At 44.2% G+C, this 16,525-nt stretch overlaps 1 protein-coding gene across 1 annotated transcript in view; it reads right to left on the reverse strand.

Moving 5' to 3' along the window:
• LOC138740976 (myosin-binding protein C, cardiac-type-like) overlaps nucleotides 1-16,525 on the reverse strand; it is a 337,578-nt gene that overhangs the window by 271,335 nt on the left and 49,718 nt on the right. The window lies entirely within an intron of this gene.

Consider the following 16,525-nt stretch of genomic DNA (forward strand, 5'->3'; position numbering starts at 1 on the left):
TAGGCGTGTAGGGAGAAGAGATTCAACGCTTCTCCACAGGGCTCTACTGTCCAGTCCTCCTGCCAACAGCTCCATAAAGGAAATCCAGCAACCGCAGGTCTGTGCCCCAGATGGTGGCGCTTGTGCTGTGCAGAGTACCGTGAGTGGAGCAGACTTTGAGAGAGTAGCGGACAGACGCAGGGCACCAGAAACAGGGGGAACACTCCCCCCCTGTTCAGAGAGAGAAAAATGGGAGATGATCCTAAAGGTGACTATGACATCGGACTAGTGAGAGACTTGGCAGCTGAAGGCCCCACACAGGCGGCGGGCTGCTGGAGGCAAGCTCGGGCGAACCAGGTATCAAAACCCAAATTCGAGAAGGTGCTGAGGGCAAGGGACTCGGCGCTGAAGGCTCCCTGATCGTATTGGAGGTTTGGGTCTGGAGCTCAGGCTGCTAACGGATTGACCAGGAGTGGGTACAACTGCAGAGACTGCAGGAGCACTGGAGGGGAATCCAGGGATACTCAAGGATTCAGAAGGGACTCTCTTTTCTTTCTCTTTCACGCACTGTTAAGACCACTGGGCTTTGTTTTTAATGTATTAAATTATGTGACAATAAAAAAGGAACTTTGAAGCTTTGTGTTGCAACAGTGCCTGCCCATGGAACAGTATGAGATGTAACTGTCTGTCTGACTGTAGTACATACATCAACTGTGCTTGACAATCAAAAGGCAGATTGTATCATTAATGCTGCAACAAGCTCAAGGAGGAATGCCGTGGGCTGTAGCTGTGTGTGACTGATTCTGACTTAGCTAGCTGACAGGAAAACAATGGGCCAGGAACAGTGGTCATTACTGCTTCCTACAGTAAATGACACTGCAGTGATTGTGACGGACAGTAAGATAGTGAGGTGTAGTGGTATAACAGTGTGTGACGAGCAGTAAAACACAGGGTGCAGCATTATGTTTACGACGGTAACAATGAGTCTAAGCTGTATGGTGGGTCAGGCTATGTGGCTGAAGATAGAGGTGGGACACAGAGGGCTTAAATATATCTAACAATGTGTCTGAGAGAAAGACAGCATGATGTGGAGTCTGCATTTAATGCTTGTAGCTGGTGTGAAAATGACAGGAGTGCACAGTCGGTTACAGTGTAAACCTGACTCTAATGCAGTATGTTTTATCAGTGTTTAAAAGACAGAATTACACAGATGGTTACAGTGTAAATCTGACTCTAATGCAGTATGTTTTATCAGTATTTAAATGACAGGAGTGCACAGTCAATTACAGTGTGGACCTAACTCTAATGCAGCAGGTTGTAACAACATTTAAACAGCAGGAGTGTGCAGTCGGTTAAAATGTGGACCTGACTGTAATACAGCAGGTTGTAACAGAATTAGAATGACAGGAGTGTTCAGTCAGTTACTGTGTGCACCTGACTGTAATGTAGCAAGTTGTCACAGTGTGAAAACAACAGGAGTGCGCAGTTGCTTATAGTGTGGACCTGACTATAATGTAGCAGGTGGTAACAGTGTTAAAATGACAGAAGTTCACAGTCGGCTATTCTGGACCTGACTGTAATGCTGCAGTTTGTTACAGTGTTTAAATGACAGGAGTGTTCAGTTGGTTACTGTGTGGACCTAAATGTAATGTAGCAGGTTGTCACAGTGTGAAAACAAAAGTAGTGCGTAGTCGGTTATAGTGTGGTCCGTACTTTAACGCAGCAAGTTGTAACAGTGTTCAACCGACAGGAGAGCACAGACGATTACAGTGTGGACCTGACTGTAATTCAGCAGGTTGTAATACATTTGGACTAACAGAAGTGCACAGTCAGTTACATTGTGGAACTGACTATACTGTAGCTGGTTGTAAGAGTGTTGAACTGACAGGAGTGAACAGTCAGTTCAGGGTGGACCTGATTGTTATGCTGCAGGTTGTAATGAGGTTTAAATAACAGGTGAGCACAGTTGGTAACAATGTGGACCTGACTGTAATGTAGCAAGGTGTAATGATGTTTAAATGGCAGGAGTGCATTGTCGGTTACTGTGTGGACATGACTGTAATACAGCAGGTTGTAACAGTGTTTAAATGACAGAAGTGCACAATAGGTTACAGTGTGGACCTGACTGTAATGCTTCAGGTTGTAACAGTGTTGAACTGACAGAAGTGCACAGTCAGTTAACGTATGAAACTGACTGTAATGCAGCAGGTTGCAATAGTGTTTAAATGACAGGAGTCCACAGTCAGTTACAGTGTGGACCTGACTGTAATGTAGCAAGTTTTAACAGTGTTTTCTGACAGGAGTGCACAGTCAGTTACAGTGTGGAGCTAACTCTAATGCAGTGTGGACCTAACTCTGTCAACTGACAGGTGTGAACAGTCAGTTACTGTGTGGACCTGTCTTTAATGCATCAGGTTGTAAGAGTGTTGAACTAACAGGAGTGAACAGTTGATTACAGTGTGGACCTGACTGTAATGCAGCAGGTTATAATAGTGTTGAACAAACAGAAGTGCACAGTCAGTTACATTGTGGAACTGACTGTAATGTAGCTGGTTGCAAGAGTGTTGAACTGACAGAATTGCTTAGTCAGTTAAAGTGTGGAGCTCACTGTAATGCAGCAGGTTGTGACCGTGTTTAAATGACAGAAGTGCACAGATGGTTACAGTGTGAACCTGACTCTAATGTGTTATCAGTGTATAAATGACAGGAGTGTACAGTCAGTTACAGGATGGACCTGACTTTAATAGAGCAGATTGTAATAGTGTTTAAATGACAGGAGTGCACAGTCAGTTACAGTGTGGACCAAACTAAAATGCAGCAGGTTGTAACAACGTTTAAACAGCAGGAGTGTGCAGTTGGTTAAAATGTGGACCTGACTGTAATAATACAGCAGGTTGTAACAGAATTAGAATGACAGAAGTGTTCAGTCGGTTACTGTGTGGACATAAATATAATGCAGCAGGTTGTTACAGTGTGAAAACAAAAGTAGTGCGGAGTCAGTTATGGTGTGGTCCTTACTGTAATGCAGTAGGTTGTAACAGTGTTTAAACGACAGGAGTACACAGTCAGTTAAAATGTGGACCTGGCTGTAACGTAGGAGGTTGTAAAAGTGTTGAAATTACAGGAGTGCACAGTCAGTTACTGTGTGGACATGACTGTAATGTAGCAGGTTGTAACAGTGATGAACTGACAGGCATGCACAGTCAGTTAATATATTGGACCTGACTGTAATGCAGCAGGTTATAACAACTTTTAAATGATTGGAGTGTGCATTTGGTTACAGTGTGGACCTGAATGTTATGTGGCAGGTTGTAACAAGGTTTAAATGACATGAGTGTACTTTCTGTTACAGTATGCACCTGACTGTAATGCAGCAGGTTGTAACAGTATTTAAATGACTAGAGTGCACAGTCCATTAGTCTGGACCTGACTGTAATGCAGCAGGATGTAACAACATTGAAATGACTGGAGATTGCAGTTGGTTACAGTGTGGACCTGACTGTAATGCAGCAGGTGGTAAAAGTGTTAAAATGATAGGAGTGTGTAGTCAGTTACATTGTGCACCTGACTGTAATGCAGCTGGTGGTAACAGTGTGAAAACAACAGGAGTGTGCAGTCGGCTACAATGTGGACCAGACTTTAATGCAGCAGTTTGTAACTGTGTCTAAATGACAGGAGTGTGCAGCACAGTGTGGACATGACTGTAATTTAGAAGGTTGTAGCAACGTTTAAATGACTGGAGAGTGTAGTCTGTTACAGTGTGGGCCTAACTTTAATGTAGTAGGTTGTAACTGTATTTGTATGACAGTAGTGAACAGTTGGTTAAAGTGTGGACCAAACATTCATGCAGCAGGTTGTAACAGTGTTTAAATGATAGGAGTGTGCAGTCAGTTACAGTGTGGTCCTGACTGCAATGCAGCAGGTTGTAACAGTGTTGAACTGACAGGAGTGCACAGTCAGATATAGGGTGGACCTGACTGTAATGTAGCAGGTTGTAATGAGGTTTAAATGACAGGAGTGCACAGTTGGTAACCGTGTGGACCTGACTGTAATGTAGCAGGATGTAACAACATTTAAATGACTGGAGATTGCAGTCAGTTACAGTGTGGACCTGACAGTAATGCATCAGGTTGTAACAGTGTTAAAACAACAGGTGTGCACAGTCAGCTACAATGTGGACCTGACTGTAATGCACAGGTTGTAACAGTGTTTAAATGACTGGAGTGTGTAGTCAATTACAGTGTAGACCTAACTTTAATGTAGCAGGATGTAACTGTACTTGAATGACATTAGTGAACAGTTAGTTAAAGTGTGGACCAGACATTCATGCATCAGGTTGTAACAGTGTGTAAATGACAGGGGTACACCGTCGGTTAGTCTGGACCTGACATTCATGCAGCAGGTTGTAACAGTATTTAAATGACTAGCGTGCGCAGTCCTTTAGGCTGGACCTGACTGTAATGCAGCAGGATGTAACAACGTTTAAATGACTTGAGATTGCAGTAGGTTACAGTGTGAACCTGACTGCAATGCAGCAGGTTGTAACAGTGTTGAACTGACAGGAGTGCACAGTCGGTTACAGTGTGGACCTCACTTTAATGTTGCAGGTTTTAACTGTATTTGAATGACAGTAGTGAACAGTTGGTTAAAGTGTGGTCCTGATTGCAATGCAGCAGGTTGTAACAGTGTTTAAATGGCAGGGGTGCACTATTGGTTAGTCTGGACCTGACATTCCTGCATCAGGTTGTAAGAGTATTTAAATGACAGGAGTGTGTAGTCAGTTACAGTGTGGTCCTGACTGTAATGCAGCAGGATGTAACAACATTTAAATGACTGGAGATTGCAGCCAGTTACAGTCTGGACCTGACAGTGATGCAGCAGGTTGTAACAGTTTGAACTGACAGAAGCGCACAGTCAGTTAACGTATGAAACTGACTGTAATGCAGCAGGTTGCAATAGTATTTAAATGACAGGAGTGAACAGTCAGTTACAGTGTGGACCTGACTGTAATGTAGCTGATTGTAAGAGTGTTGAACTGACAGGAGTGCTTAGTCAGTTAAAGTGTGGAGCTCACTCTAATGCAGCAGGTTGTAATAGTGTTGAACAAGCAGAAGTGCACAGTCAGTTACATTGTGGAACTGACTGTAATGTAGCTGGTTGTAAGTGTTGAACTGACAGGCGTGCTTAGTCAGTTAAAGTGTGGAGCTCACTGTAATGCAGCAGGTTGTGACCGTGTTTAAATGACAGAAGTGCACAGATGGTTACAGTGTGAACCTGACTCTAATGCAGTATGTGTTATCAGTGTTTAAATGACAGGGGTGTACAGTCAGTTACAGTATGGACCTGACTGTAATACAGCAGGTTGTAATAGTGTTTAAATGACAGGAGTGCACAGTCAATTACAGCGTGGACCAAACTATAATGCAGCAAGTTGTAACAACGTTTAAACAACAGGAGTGTGCAGTTGGTTAAAATGTGGACCTGATTGTAATACAGCAGGTTGTAACAGAATTAGAATGACAGGAGTGTTCAGTCAGTAACTGTGTGCACCTGACTGTAATGCAGCAGGTTGTCACAGTGTGAAAATAACAGGAGTGCGCAGTCGGTCATAGTGTGGTCCGTAGTGTAATTCAGCAGGTTGTAACAATGTTCAACCAACAGGAGAGCACAGTCGATTACAGTGTGGACCTCACTGTAATGCAACAGGTTGTAATGCATTTGAACTACAGACGTGCACAGTCAGTTACATTGTGGAACTGACTATACTGTATCTGGGTTTAACAGTGTTGAACTGACAGAAGTACACAGTCAGTTAATGTATGAAACAACAGGAGTACACAGTCAGCTACAATGTGACCTGACTGTTATCCACAGGTTGTAACAGTGTTTAAATGACTGGAGTGTGTAGTCAGTTACAGCGTGGACCTAACTTTAATGTAGAAGCATGTAACTGTATTTGATTGACAGTAGTGAACAGATGGTTAAGGTGTGGACCAGACAATCATGCAACAGGTTGTAACAGTGTTTAAATAACAGGGGTACACCATCGTTTAGTCTGGACCTGACATTCTTGCAACTGATTGTAACAGTTTTTAAATGACCGGAGTGTGCATTCAGTTACAGTGTGGACCTGACTGTAATGCAGTAGGTTGTAAAAGTGTTGAATTGACAGGAGTGCACAGTCAGTTAGCGTGTGGTCCTGACTGTAATGCAGCAGGTTGTAACAATTTAGAACGGACTGGAGTGCAAAATCAGTTACAGGGTGGGACTGACTGTAATGTAGCAGGTTGTAATGAGATTTAAATGACAGATGTGCACAGTTGGTAACCGTGTGAACCTGACTGTAATGTAGCAGGGCGTAATTATGCATAAATGACAGGAGTGCATTGTCGGTTACTGTGTGGAACTGACTGTAATGTAGCAGGATGTAACAACATTTAAATTACAGGAGATTGCAGTCAGTTACAGTGTGGACCTGACAGTAATGCTTCAGGTTGTAACAGTGTTAAAACAACAGGAGTGCACAGTCAACTACAATGTGGACCTGAGTGTAATGCACAGGTTGTAACAGTGTTTAAATGACTGGAGTGTGTAGTCAGTTACAGTGTAGACCTAACTATAATGTAGCAGGATGTAACTGTACTTGAATGACATTAGTGAACAGTTAGTTAAAGTGTGGACCAGACATTCATGCATCAGGCTGTAACAGTGTTTAAATGACAGGGGTACACCGTCGGTTAGTCTGGACCTGATATTCGTGCAGCAGGTTGTAACAGTATTTAAATGACTAGCGTGCGCAGTCCTTTAGGCTGGACCTGACTATAATGCAGCAGGATGTAACAACGTTTAAATGACTGGAGATTGCAGTAGGTTACAGTGTGAACCTGACTGCAATGCAGAAGGTTGTAACAGTGTTGAACTGACAGGAGTGCACAGCCGGTTACAGTGTGGACCTCACTTTAATGTTGCAGGTTTTAACTGTATTTGAATGACAGTAGTGAACAGTTGGTTAAAGTGTGGTCCTGACTGCAATGCAGCAGGTTGTAACAGTGTTTAAATGGCAGGGGTGCACTATTGGTTAGTCTGGACCTAACATTCCTGTATCAGGTTGTAAGAGTATTTAAATGACAGGAGTGTGTAGTCAGTTACAGTGTGGTCCTGACTGTAATGCAGCAGGATGTAACAACATTTAAATGACTGGAGATTGCAGCCGGTTACAGTCTGGACCTGACAGTGATGCAGCAGGTTGTAACAGTTTGAACTGACAGAAGCGCACAGTCAGTTAACGTATGAAACTGACTGTAATGCAGCAGGTTGCAATAGTGTTTAAATGACAGGAGTGCAGAGTCAGTTACAGTGTGGACCTGACAGTGATGCAGCAGGTTGTAACAGTTTGAACTGACAGAAGTGCACAGTCAGTTACATTGTGGAACTGACTGTAATGTAGCTGATTGTAAGAGTGTTGAACTGACAGGAGTGCTTAGTCAGTTTAAGTGTGGAGCTCACTCTAATGCAGCAGGTTGTGACCGTGTTTAAATGACAGAAGTGCACAGATGGTTACAGTGTGAACCTGACTCTAATGCAGTAAGTGTTATCAGTATTTAAATGACAGGGGTGTACAGTCAGTTACAGGATGGACCTGGCTGTAATACAGCAGGTTGTAATAGTGTTTAAATGACAGGAGTGCACAGTCAGTTACAGCGTGGACCAAACTATAATGCAGCAAGTTGTAACAATGTTTAAACAACAGGAGTGTGCAGTTGGTTAAAATGTGGACCTGATTGTAATACAGCAGGTTGTAACTGAATTAGAATGACAGGAGTGTTCAGTCAGTTACTGTGTGCACCTGACTGTAATGCAGCAGGTTGTCACAGTGTGAAAATAACAGGAGTGCGCAGTCGGTTATAGTGTGGTCCGTAGTGTAATTCAGCAGGTTATAACAATGTTCAACCGACAGGAGAGCACAGTCGATTACAGTGTGGACCTCACTGTAATGCAGCAGGTTGTAATGCATTTGAACTACAGACGTGCACAGTCAGTTACATTGTGGAACTGACTATACTGTATCTGGTTGTAACAGTGTTGAACTTACAGGGGTGCACAGTCAGTTACAGGGTGGACCTGACTAATGTTGCAGGTTGTAATGAGGTTTAAATGACAGGAGTGCATTGTCGGTTACTGTGTGGACATGACTGTAATACAGCAGGTTGTAACAGTGTCTTAATGACAGGAGTGCACAATTGGTCACAGTGTGGACCTGACTGCAGTGCTGCAAGTTGTAACAGTGTTGAACTGACAGAAGTACACAGTCAGTTAATGTATGAAACAACAGGAGTGCACAGTCAGCTACAATGTGACCTGACTGTAATCCACAGGTTGTAACAGTGTTTAAATGACTGGAGTGTGTAGTCAGTTACAGCGTGGACCTAACTTTAATGTAGAAGCATGTAACTGTATTTGATTGACAGTAGTGAACAGATGGTTAAGGTGTGGACCAGACAATCATGCAACAGGTTGTAACAGTGTTTAAATGACAGGGGTACACCATCGTTTAGTCTGGACCTGACATTCTTGCAGCTGATTGTAACAGTTTTTAAATGACCGGAGTGTGCATTCAGTTACAGTGTGGACCTGACTGTAATGCAGTAGGTTGTAAAAGTGTTGAATTGACAGGAGTGCACAGTCAGTTAGCGTGTGGTCCTGACTGTAATGCAGCAGGTTGTAACAACTTAGAACTGACTGGAGTGCACAATCAGTTACAGGGTGGGCCTGACTGTAATGTAGCAGGTTGTAATGAGATTTAAATGACAGGAGTGCACAGTTGGTAACCGTGTGAACCTGACTGTAATGTAGCAGGGTGTAATTATGCATAAATGACAGGAGTGCATTGTCGGTTACTGTGTGGAACTGACTGTAATATAGCAGGTTGTAACTGCATTTGAATGACAGTAGTGAACAGTTGGTTAAAGTGTGGATCAGATATTCATGCAGCATGATGTAACAGTGTTTAAATGAGAGGAGTGTGCATTCAGTTACAGTGTGCACCTAACTGTATTGCAGTAGGGTATAACAGTATTTAAATGACTGGAGTGCACAGTCCATTAATCTGGACCTGAGTGTAATGCAGCAGGTTGTAACAGTGTTTAAACTACAGGTTTGTGCAGTCGGTTACAGTGTGGACCTGACTGTAATGCAGCAGGTTGTAAGAATGTTGAAATGATTGGAGTGTGCAGTCATTTAGAGAGTTGATTGACTGTAATGCAGCAGTTTGTAAAAGTGTTTCAATTACAGGAGTGTGCAATCGGTTGCATTGTGCATCTGACTGTAAAGCAGCAGGTTGTAACAGTTTGAACTAACAGAAGTGCACAGTCAGTTAACGTATGAAACTGACTGTAATGCAGGAGGTTGCAATAGTGTTTAAATGACAGGAGTCCACAGTCAGTTACAGGGTGGACCTGACTGAAATGCAGCAGGTTGTAATAGTGTTGAACTAACAGAAGTGCACAGTCAGTTACATTGTGGAACTGACTGTAATGTAGCTGGTTGTAAGTGTTGAACTGACAGGCGTGCTTAGTCAGTTAAAGTGAGGAGCTCACTGTAATGCAGCAGGTTGTGACCGTGTTTAAATGACAGAAGTGCACAGATGGTTACAGTGTGAACCTGACTCTAATGCAGTATGTGTTATCAGTGTTTAAATGACAGGAGTGCACAGTCAGTTACAGCGTGGACCAAACTATAATGCAGCAAGTTGTAACAACGTTTAAACAACAGGAGTGTGCAGTTGGTTAAAATTTGGACCTGATTGTAATACAGCAGGTTGTAACAGAATTAGAATGACAGGAGTGTTCAGTCAGTTACTGTGTGCATCTGACTGTAATGCAGCAGGTTGTCACAGTATGAAAATAACAGGAGTGCGCAGTCGGTTATAGTGTGGTCCGTAGTGTAATTCAGCAGGTTGTAACAATGTTCAACCGACAGGAGAGCATAGTCGATTACAGTGTGGACCTCACTGTAATGCAGGTTGTAATACATTTTAACTACAGAAGTGCACAGTCAGTTACATTGGGGAACTGACTATACTGTATCTGGTTGTAACAGTGTTTAAATGACAGGAGTGGCAGTCGGTTACAGTGTGGACCTGACTGAAATGCAGCAGGTTGTAACAACATTTAAATGACTGGAGATTGCAGTCGATTACAGTGTGGACCTGACTGTGATGCAGCAGGTTGTAACAGTGTTAAAACAACAGGAGTGCACAGTCAGCTACAATGTGGACCTCACTGTAATGCACAGGTTGTAACAATGTTTAAATGACTGGAGTGTGTAGTCAGTTACAGTGTGGACCTAACTTTAATATAGCAGGATGTTTCTGTATTTGAATGACTGTAGTGAACAGTTGGTTAAAGTGTGGACCAGACATTCATGCAGCAGTTTGTAACAGTGTTTAAATGAAGGGGGTACACCGTCGGTTAGTCTGGACCTGACATTCATGCAGCAGGTTGTAACAGTATTTAAATGACTAGCATGCACAGTCCGTTAGTCTGGACCTGACTGTTTTCTTTTTCTTTGGCTTGGCTTTGCGGACGAAGATTTATGGAGGGGGTAAAAGTCCACGTCAGCTGCAGGCTCGTTTGTGGCTGACAAGTCCGATGCGGGACAGGCAGACACGGTTGCAGCGGCTGCAGGGGAAAATTGGTTGGTTGGGGTTGGGTGTTGGGTTTTTCCTCCTTTGCCTTTTGTCAGTGAGGTGGGCTATGCTGTCTTCTTCAAAGGAGGTTGCTGCCCGCCAAACTGTGAGGCGCCAAGATGCACGGTTTGAGGCGATATCAGCCCACTGGCGGTGGTCAATGTGGCAGGCACCAAGAGATTTCTTTAGGCAGTCCTTGTACCTTTTCTTTGGTGCACCTCTGTCATGGTGGCCAGTGGAGAGCTCGCCATATAACACGATCTTGGGAAGGTGATGGTCCTCCATTCTGGAGACGTGACCCAGCCAGCGCAGCTGGATCTTCAGCAGCGTGGACTCGATGCTGTCGACCTCTGCCATCTCGAGTACTTCGACGTTAGGGATGAAAGCGCTCCAATGGATGTTGAGGATGGAGCGGAGACAACGCTGGTGGAAGCGTTCTAGGAGCCGTAGGTGATGCCGGTAGAGGACCCATGATTCGGAGCCGAACAGGAGTGTGGGTATTACAACGGCTCTGTATACGCTTATCTTTGTGAGGTTTTTTAGTTGGTTGTTTTTCCAGACTCTTTTGTGTAGTCTTCCAAAGGCGCTATTTGCCTTGGCGAGTCTGTTGTCTATCTCATTGTCGATCCTTGCATCTGATGAAATGGTGCAGCCGAGATAGGTAAACTGGTAATGCATCAGGATATAACAAGTTTAAATGACTGGAGATTGCAATCGGTTACAGTGTGGTCCTTACCGTGATGCAGCAGGTTGTAGCAGTGTTAAAACAACAGGAGTGCACAGTCAGCTAAAATGTGGACCTCACTGTAATGCAGCAGGTTGTAACAGTTTTGAACTGACAGGAGTGCACAATCAGTTACAGTGTGGACCTAACTTTAATACAGCAGGATGTAACTGTATTTGAATGACAGTAGTGAACAGTTGGTTAAAGTGTGGACCAGACATTCATGCGGCAGGTTGTAAGAGTGTTGAACTGACAGGACAGCACGTCAGTTACAGGGTGGATCTTACTGTAATGTAGCAGGTTCTAATGAGGTTTAAATGACAGGAGTACACAGTTGATAACCTTGTGGACCTGACTGTAATGTAGCAGGGTGTAATGATGTATAAATGACAGGAATGCATTGTTGTATACTTTGTGGAACTGACTGTAATGTAGCAGGTTGTAACAGTGTTAAAATGACAGGAGTGCACAGTCCAAGATTCCGCCCTGCTCCAGCTCCCTCAACAGCCCCTAAGGCTAGAGCTGGATGAGGTTCCCACCCTGGATGAGACATATAAGGCAATCGAACAACTGAAAAGTGGCAAAGCAGCAGGTATGGATGGAATCCCCCCCAGAAGTCTGGAAGGCTGGCGGCAAAACTCTGCATGCCAAACTCCATGAGTTTTTCAAGCTTTGTTGGGACCAAGGTAAACTGCCTCAGGATCTTCGTGATGCCACCATCATCACCCTGTACAAAAACAAAGGCGAGAAATCAGACTGCTCAAACTACAGGGGAATCACGTTGCTCTCCATTGCAGGCAAAATCTTCGCTAGGATTCTACTAAATAGAATAATACCTAGTGTCGCCGAGAATATTCTCCCAGAATCACAGTGCGGCTTTCGCGCAAACAGAGGAACCACTGACATGGTCTTTGCCCCCATGACAGCTCCAAGAAAAGTGCAGAGAACAAAACAAAGGACTCTACATCACCTTTGTTGACCCCGCCAAAGCCTTCGACACCGTGAGCAGGAAAGGGCTTTGGCAAATACTAGAGCGCATCGGATGTCCCCCAAAGTTCCTCAACATGATTATCCAACTGCACGAAAACCAACAAGGTCGGGTCAGATACAGCAATGAGCTCTCTGAACCCTTCTCCATTAACAATGGCGTGAAGCAAGGCTGTGTTCTCGCACCAACCCTCTTTTCAATCTTCTTCAGCATGATGCTGAACCAAGCCTTGAAAGACCCCAACAATGAAGACGCTGTTTACATCCGGTACCGCACGGATGGCAGTCTCTTCATCTGAGGCGCCTGCAAGCTCACACCAAGACAAAAGAGAAACTTGTCCATGAACTACTCTTTGCAGATGATGCCGCTTTAGTTGCCCATTCAGAGCCAGCTCTTCAGCGCTTGACGTCCTGCTTTGCGGAAACTGCCAAAATGTTTGGCCTGGAAGTCAGCCTGAAGAAAACTGAGGTCCTCCATCAGCCAGCTCCCCACCATGACTACCAGCCCCCCCCACATCTCCATCGGGCACACAAAACTCAAAACGGTCAACCAGTTTACCTATCTCGGCTGCACCATTTCATCAGATGCAAGGATCGACAATGAGATAGACAACAGACTCGCCAAGGCAAATAGCGCCTTTGGAAGACGACACAAAAGAGTCTGGAAAAACAACCAACTGAAAAACCTCACAAAGATAAGCGTATACAGAGCCGTTGTCATACCCACACTCCTGTTCGGCTCCGAATCATGGGTCCTCTACCGGCACCACCTACGGCTCCTAGAACGCTTCCACCAGCGTTGTCTCCGCTCCATCCTCAACATCCATTGGAGCGCTTACACCCCTAACGTCGAAGTACTCGAGATGGCAGAGGTCGACAGCATCGAGTCCACGCTGCTGAAGATCCAGCTGCGCTGGATGGGTCACGTCTCCAGAATGGAGGACCATCGCCTTCCCAAGATCGTATTATATGGCGAGCTCTCCACTGGCCACCGTGACAGAGGTGCACCAAAGAAAAGGTACAAGAACTGCCTAAAGAAATCTCTTGGTGCCTGCCACATTGACCACCGCCAGTGGGCTGATATCGCCTCAAACCGTGCATCTTGGCGCCTCACAGTTTGGCGGGCAGCAACCTCCTTTGAAGAAGACCGCAGAGCCCACCTCACTGACAAAAGGCAAAGGAGGAAAAACCCAACACCCAACCCCAACCAACCAATTTTCCCTTGCAACCGCTGCAATCGTGTCTGCCTGTCCCGCATCGGACTTGTGAGCCACAAACGAGCCTGCAGCTGACGTGGACTTTTTACCCCCTCCATAAATCTTCGTCCGCGAAGCCAAGCCAAAGTAGGACCAGACTACAATGCAGCAGGTTGTAACAGATTTTAAATGACAGGAGTATTCAGTCGGTTAAAATGAGGGCCTGTCTGTAATGGAGAATGTTGTAACAGTGTTCAACTGACAGGAGAGGACAGACAATTACAATGTGGACCTGAATGTAAGGGAGCAGGTTATAATACATTTGAACTAACAGAAGTGCACAGTCAGTTACATTGTGCAACTGACTATACTGTATCTGGTTGTAACAATGTTTAAATAACAGGACTGGCAGTCGGTTACAGTGTGGACATGACTGAAATGCAGCAGGTTGTAACTGTGTTAAAACAACAGGAGTGCACAGTCAGCTACAATGTGGACCTGACTGTAATGCAGCAGGATGTAGCAACATTTAAATGACTGGTGATTGCAGTCGATTACAGTGTGGACCTGACAGTGATCCAGCAGGTTGTAACAGTGTTAAAACAACAGGAGTGCACAGTCAGCTACAATGTGCACCTGACTGTAATGCACAGGTTGTAACAGTGTTTAAATGACTGGAGTGTGTAGTCAATTACAGTGTAGACCTAACTTTAATGTAGCAGGATGTAACTGTACTTGAATGACATTAGTGAACAGTTGGTTAAAGTGTGGACCAGACATTCATGCAGCAGATTGTAACAGAGTTTAAATGACAGGTGTGTGCAGTCAGTTACAGTGTGGTCCTGACTGCAATGCAGCAGGTTGTAACAGTGTTGAACTGACAGGAGTGCACAGTCAGTTACAGGGTGGACCTGACTGTAATGTAGCAGTTTGTAATGAGGTTTAAATGACAGGAGTGCACAGTTGGTAACCATGTGGACCTGACTGTAATGTAGCAAGATGTAACAACATTTAAATGACTGGAGATTGCAGTCAGTTACAGTGTGGACCTGACTGTAATGCATCTGGTTGTAACAGTGTTAAAACAACAGGAGTGCACAGTCAGCTACAATGTGTACCTGACTGTAATGCAGCAGGTTGTAACAGTGTTTAAATGACAGGGGTACACCATCATTTAGTCTGGACCTGACATTCATGCAGCTGCTTGTAACAGTTTTTAAATGACAGGAGTGTGCATTCAGTTACAGTGTGGACCTGACTGTAATAAAGTAGGTTGTAACAGTGTTGAATTGACAGGACTGCACAGTCAGTTACCATGTGGTCCTGACTGTAATGCAGCAGGTTGTAACAGTTTTGAACTGACAGGAGTGCACAATCAGTTACAGGGTGGGCCTGACTGTAATGTAGCAGGTTGTAATGAGATTTAAATGACAAGAGTGCTCTTTTGGTAACCGTGTGAACCTGACTGTAATGTAGCAGGGTGTAATTATGCATAAATGACAGGAGTGCATTGTCGGTTACTGTGTGGAACTGAATGTAATGTAGCAGGTTGCAACTACATTTGAATGACAGCAGTGAACAGTTGGTTAAAGTGTGGATCAGACATTCATGCAGCAGGATGTAACAGTGTTTAAATGACAGGGGTGCACCATCGGTTAGTCTGGAATTGAGTGTAATGCAGCAGATTGCAAAAGTGCTTAAATGAGAGGAGTGTGCAGTCAGTTACAGTGTGGACCTGACTGTTATGCAGCAGGTTGTAACAGTATTGAACTGACAGAAGTGCACAGTCAATTACAGTGTGGACCTAACTGTAATGTAGCAAGGTGTAACGATGTTTAAATGACACGAGTGCATTGTCGGTTACTGTGTGGAACTGACTGTAATTCAGCTGGTTGTAACAACGTTTAAATGACTGGAGTGTGCAGTCGATTACAGTGTTTACCTGACTTTAACATAGCAAATTGTAACTGTTTTTAAATGACAGGACTGCCCGGTCAGTTACTGTGTGTACTTTACTGTAATGTAGCAAGTTTTAACAGTATTTATATGAGAGGAGTGCATTCTCGGTTACCTTGTGGATCTGATTGTAATTTAGCAGGATGTAACGATGTTTAAATGACAGGAGTGAACAGTTGGCTACAGTGTGGTCCTGACTGTAATGCACCAGGTTGTAAGAGTGTTTAAACCTCAGGATTGTGCAGTCAGTTACAGTGTGTACCTGACTGTATTGCAGCAGGTTGTAACAGTATCTAAATGACTGGAGTGCACAGTCCGTTAGTCTGGACCTGACTGTAATGCCACAGTTTGTTACAGTGTTTTAATCACAGGAGTGTGCAGTCGGTTACAATGTGGACTTGACAGAAATGCAGCAGGTTGTAACAATCTTAAAACAACTGTAGTGCACAGTCAGCTATAATGTGGACCTGACTGTAATGCAGCAGGATGTAATAACATTTAAATGACTGGAGATTGCAGTCAGTTACAGTGTGGACTTGACAGAAATGCAGCAGGTTGTAACAGTCTTAAAACAACAGTTGTGCACAGTCAGTTACTGTGTGCACCTGCCTGTAAAACATCAGGTTGTAAGAGTGTTGAACTGACAGGAAGTGCACAGTCAGTTACACTGTGGACCTGAGGGTAATGCAACAAGTTGTAATAGTGTTTAACAAACAGAAGCGCACAGCCAATTACATTGTGGAACTGACTGTAATGTAGTTGGTTGTAACAATGTTGAACTAACAGGAGTGCATAATCAGTTACCTTTGTGGATCTGACTGTAATGTAGCAGGTTGTAATGATGTTTAAATGACAGGAGTGCACAGTCGGTAACGGAGTGGACCTGACTGTAATCCACAGGTTGTAACAGTGCTTTAATGACAGGAGTTCACAGTTCGTTGGTCAGGACGTGACTGTAATGCAGCAGGTTGTAACAGTGTTTAAATGACAGGAGTG

The sequence above is a fragment of the Narcine bancroftii genome, chromosome 1 (assembly GCF_036971445.1).
Source record: "Narcine bancroftii isolate sNarBan1 chromosome 1, sNarBan1.hap1, whole genome shotgun sequence".
Lineage (NCBI taxonomy): Eukaryota > Metazoa > Chordata > Chondrichthyes > Torpediniformes > Narcinidae > Narcine > Narcine bancroftii.